Source organism: Hirundo rustica, chromosome 15 (assembly GCF_015227805.2).
Source record: "Hirundo rustica isolate bHirRus1 chromosome 15, bHirRus1.pri.v3, whole genome shotgun sequence".
In the NCBI taxonomy this organism is placed as follows: Eukaryota; Metazoa; Chordata; class Aves; order Passeriformes; family Hirundinidae; genus Hirundo; species Hirundo rustica.
The window spans coordinates 15,525,206-15,530,739 of NC_053464.1; positions in this window are offsets into that span (position 1 = coordinate 15,525,206).

Sequence of the window (5,534 nt, forward strand, 5' to 3'; positions counted from 1 at the left end):
CAGCGTCGAACCCCCTGATTGCCCCCTGCCCCCGTGGGAAAGGTTAACGCCAGGGCTGGGCCGAGGGCCGCCGTGGATCTGGCAGCTAATCGGGGTTTAATGGAAATGAAATATTTAGCTCGGGGAAAAGATTGACTGTCTAGCCTTAATGAAATGAAGACAAGGAGATAAATAAAAAAGGTGCCTCGGGGGCCAGGTTTCCCAGCTGTGGGTGCTGGGGGCAGTGCCAGGCGTGCTGCTGTGCCTGATCCCAGCTGCCGATCCCGGGGTCTCTCTCTGCCAAGCGAGAGCTGCCCCTGCTTTTGCTCTCCCTGCAGGCGGTGAGCGGCTCCCCGGAGCCCTGGTTTCGGGGAGCTGTGGATTCCTGGGGTGGTTCCAGGCGGCTCGGTGTGTCGGTGACAGAGGAGGGGTCTGGGCTCTGTGCCCTGAAGCAGCAGCCGGGGCTGGGGAGGGGCCGTGGGGGGTGCACCAGGGGTGTCGCGGTTCCAGCGCTGGCTCTGGGGTGGGTGCAGTGCGGGGGTGCTGGTGTGGCCGCTGTGCTGCCCTGGGGCACAGGGCAGCTACCCCGGGCAGTGATGTGGGTGCAGCCTGGGCAGAAGAGCCCATCAGAGCTGACCCAGCATCCCGGGGCTTGTCCTGTGGGGTCACCCCAGGGAGGACTTGGCACCTCGGGAGTACCCATGGGGCGTCCCTGTGAGCCGTGCCCAGCGCTCCAGGGACTGTTCCCACCGGAGTCGGGGACAGTCCTGCACACCCCGCTGATCTCCTCCACACCCCGAGGAGCCTGGAGGAGAGGAGCCCTGGGAGGGCTGGGATGAGCCACCAGGACGGCAGTGCCATCGGCCAGGGACCGGCACGGCTGGGGGCGATGCCAGCAAGGCTCCCTGCCGCTGTTCCGTGCCCCGGGCCGGCGGCTGAGCCGGCGTGGGCACACGGTGGTGGCAGGCTGCGTGTGCCCGTCCGTGTGTCCCCTGTCACGCAGGGCCAGGCGCCGCTGCGTCCCCGTCTCCCACTGACCCTCGCGCTGGCCTGATTGGATCTTCCCTCTGCACCAGCCGTATTTATTTTTGCGCTGCTGCCGCTGCCGGCTGTCCTCTGCTGTCCCCTCCCCTGCTGTCCCCTCCCTGGGCTCCCCCCGGGCTCTAACGCAGAGTGCTGCGGCTCAGCGCAGCCCCGGACCCCCGAGGCAGCGCCCGGATCCACCCGGGGCTGCAGCCGCGCCTCCTCTGCCCTCCAGCCGGGCTTTCCCAGTATCGGATTTATTATTTTTTTTCCCCCCCTTTCTTTTTATCTCAAATGGATTTCATCCCATTTGCCCAGAATTAAGCTCCTGCAGATTTTAATTTGCTGACCTTTTTTTTTTTTTTTTTTTTTTTTTTTTTCCCGTCTGCTCGGTTGTGAATAGCGGGGATAATGCACGTGCTGTGCCGGGTCCTCCCCGCTCCCTTCCCCTGCCCATATGGCTGATGTGTGCAGGCAAAGTGCACAGTTGTAGTTCTGCCCGAGGATGCTGAAATCCGCCTGCCAGGGGCGAAGATGAGCTGCCTCGGGTGAGTAACGAACGCGCCTTTCCCGGGAGCCAGGGAAATGGGTTTAAATCAGGTTAATTCTGGGATGTGGCAGCCCCCGGCGCTGCGAAAACGAGGTGCGCTGGAAGTTAATTAACTCTTAGCGTCCGGATTGCCTCGGAGCTGCTCCGCTCACGGGCTCCGCCAGGAGGGGGAGGCTCCAATTTGGGTTATTCCATCACCTCCCGCAGCAGAGCGCGGGTCTCACGGCGGGGTTTGTCCCCTCCGCTCCCCGCGCCGGGGCTGCGCAGGGGACGGGTTATTTTGGGCTGTCCGCTCTCTCAGGGATCACGTCCCTGGGTGCTTCTCCAATTTCTGAGCTGCTTTCAAACCAGGGCAGAGCCGCCGCCGGCGCTGGCGGTCCATCCCCGGGCTCCGGGGGCAGGAGCCACCCTCGGAGCCCAGGGGGACACGGGGGATGCTCCTCGGTGCCACCCAGGGCTGCGACACTCGCTCACCCCCACGTCCCGGGCACCGTGTCCCTCTGCAGCGCCTGTGCTCCCGGCGGTGCCGTGCCAGGGATGCTCCCGCCCCTGGCAGCACCGTTCGGGTTAAAAACATCATTTGCAGTCGAATTGGGAGGAAATTCAGATCCCGGCCTCCCTCCCTGACCCGCAGTGCTGGGAATAACACCCGGCTCTGCTGGTCACACAGTTAACAACACCCTGTCCTGCCAAACCCCATCCTCGGGGGAAAACCCCGGCTCTGTTCGGGCCGTGAGATGCTGTCCCGGGTCTCCTGTAGGCCGTGTCGTGCCTCAGGGCTGCGGGTGGGACACTTTGGAGCGGTTTGTTCTTCACTGCTTTGGTCCGGCTCCGTTTGCTCCCGGGGAAAAGCCGAGGGGAGCCGTGCTGGGCTGGGCTGGGCTGAGCTGGGCTGGGCTGGGCTGAGCTGGGCTGGGCTGGGCTGGGCTGGGCTGAGCCGGGCTGGGCTGAGCCGTGCTGGGCTGAGCCGTGCTGGGCTGAGCTGGGCTGGGCTGGGCTGTGCTGGGCTGGGCTGGGCTGGGCTGGGCCGGGCTGGGCTGGGCTGGGCTGGGCCGTGCTGGGCTGGGCTGGGGCCGTGCTGGGCTGAGCCGTGCTGGGCTGGGCTGGGCTGAGCTGGGCTGGGCTGGGCTGGGCTGGGCTGGGCTGAGCTGGGCTGGGCTGAGCTGGGCTGAGCCGTGCTGGGTGGGCTGGGCCGTGCTGGGCTGGGCTGGGCTGGGCTGGGCTGGGCTGGGCTGGGCTGGGCTGGGCCGGTGCTGGGCTGGACTGAGCCGTGCTGGGCTGGGCTGAGCCGTGCTGGGCTGGGCTGGGCCGTGCTGGGCTGGGCTGGGCTGGGCTGGGCTGAGCCGTTGCTGGCTGAGCTGGGCTGGGCTGAGCCGTGCTGGGCTGGGCTGAGCCGTGCTGGGCTGAGCCGTGCTGGGCTGAGCTGTGCTGGGCTGAGCCGGGCTGGGCTGGGCTGGGCCGAGCCGTGCTGGGCTGAGCTGGGCTGAGCTGGGCTGGGCTGAGCCGTGCTGGGCTGAGCCGTGCTGGGCTGAGCTGGGCTGGGCTGAGCCGTGCTGGGCTGGGCTGGGCTGGGCTGAGCCGGGCTGGGCTGGGCTGAGCCGGGCTGGGCTGGGCTGAGCCCGCTCCCATCGCGGCCGTCTCTGATCCCTGGCACAGCTGAGATCGCTGCCCATCGGGGGCTCCCTTATTACGGGAGAAATTCCAGCGAGTTGGGAGAGTTAATAATGCTCCCAACACGATCTATTTGTCTCAGCTTGGTTTTCACGGCAATAAAATCACTTGGCGTGTTCCCGTATTAAACTGCTCCAGCCATCTGTGACCGGCCCTGGATCAGAAATTTCATTTCAGCCATTAGGATTTATATATTATGGGTTGTGCTGCTTCCGTGCTTCTCAATCCCCTCCATGCACCCACTTCCCAGCTCTTTTGGATGTGGATGGAGCATGGGAGATCCCCCGGTTCCCTGATGCTGACATAGACACTGTCCTCCTGTCCACAGTCCTGGAATTCCCACTGGAAAACCACCTGGATCACAGGATGGTAATGGAGGGAAAGCAGGTCTTGTTTGCTTCCATTAAAAGAGAAATCCTTAATCTGGTATGGCCCAGCATATGCTCAACTACATGGAAAAAAAAAAAAAGGGAATTAGGGCAGCAGGGAACAGAACGTGTCACCAGTGAGACAATTGGGAGCGAGTTCCTTTTTTATTGGCGGAGTTCAAATAGGTCATGACCAAAATGCCTCGGTGCGAAATCTCCTGATAGCAGATTAAATTCCTTTGGCAAATCAAACTCCGGCTGGGATGCAGATGGGATCAGCCTGGCCCGCCTGCACCCTGCGGGAGCCACAGCTCGTATTTTGGGAAGGGGTTACTTGGGATGAGGTTTCCAGTGTCCTAAAGGGAACAGGGAAAGCAGAGTGGAGCTGCAGGAAAAGCCTTTCTGGGGGCTTCTTTGAAGGTCTCCGTGTCCCCAGAGCTGTGGGACTGCCTGTCCCTGCCAGGACAAGGACAAAGCCACCGGCTCGTGGCGCACAGCGTGGACTGGGCACAGGGACACTGGATTTGGGACAGCTGAGGGCACCCTGGGGTGCTGAGGGGGAAGGGAACCCGCAGGCAGGCACGGGGTGTGGGTCTGCTCCGGGGGGGACTCTGGTTATTGGAGCTGGAGCAGGGATGTGTCAGGAGGGGTTTGCGAAGGGCTGCGAGCGGCTCCCAGCCCCGGCGCTTGTCTGCGCTCCCCGGCGGAAAAGCGCCTCCGTTCCTGGTAACTGGTGACAATGGGGCCATGCGTGAAACCTCTGCAGCCGGATGAGGGATTGTGGAGCACGGGGAGAACGGGAATGCAATCCCAGCTCCGCGCTGCTGCCGGGCTGGAGCCGGTCCCGCTCCTGCATGAGGCTCTGGAGGCTCCGGAGCCGTGGGAGCTGCGGGGGCTGTGACCCCGTCCCGCACACACGGGTAGATGAGGCTGGAGAATTTTGGGGCTCATAAGCAGAATTCCTGTTCTGGGGGTGAAGACAGAAAGAGTTTTCTCTCCCAGATTTTAGCATTTAGCCGGACCAGCAGAGCGTTTCGGGACTGAGAGCGGTTTCCACAGCACAGTTGTGGAAATAATCCAAGTGTAGCTCAGTGAATTTTAATCCACGCTGGGACGTGTTTTTCTGCACAACCGGCAGACTCAAGGTCAGGTCCTTGCCGGTTGTTTTGGGGCTAAACCACGCATTTTCCATGTCTCCTTCCTTTGCTGCTACCTGGGGGTTGCGTGTGGTGTTGGCAGCTCTGGGAAGCTTCACGTCCTCTTCATCAAACGCCAGCGCTGTGCTCAGAGATGGCGTTATTTAAATTAAAGAAGAGTTTCTCTTTTATTCCGACTGAAAAGCGCTGCTGTGTTACCCTGGGGGTAAAGGATGCTCCGTGCGGGGGTTTGGGCCCCCGGCTGGTCCCGGCGCTGTCCCGGTCCAGCCCGGCAGCTCCACCTCCCCGCCCCAAACCCGCACCGCCGACGCCGTTCGCCTTTAAGGTTTCTCACCCCTTACTGCAGCACGTAATTTAAACACAAGCACTTTAGAAGTCAACTAATTAGCACCAGGGAGGCATCCCCCCGGAGTTCGGCGCCGAGCCGTGCCCTCCTTTCTGCTACGAGATCCTTCCAGCTGGAAATCACAGCGCCCGCAGTTTTTCTAGGGGAAGAAGGAGGGTCGGTGCCTGCGAGCCGGGGCAGAGCCGGGCAGAGAGGGCAGGACCGGCTCCGGAGCCCGGCGCAGGCGAGCGGGGGCTCCCGGCCGATGGTGAAGCCGCCGCCGGGGCTGGCAGCGCGGCGAGGCCGTGCCCGGGGCCGGGGCAGGAGGAGCTGCGGGCGCTGCGGCCGCGGTCCCCGGGCACGGCGGAGCTCGGGCTGCCGTGGGCGTGAGCCGAGCCCGAGCCTCGGCTGCATGAGGATCTGAAGCGTCTCCCTTTTTTGTTCCCGCCGCACCCTGACGG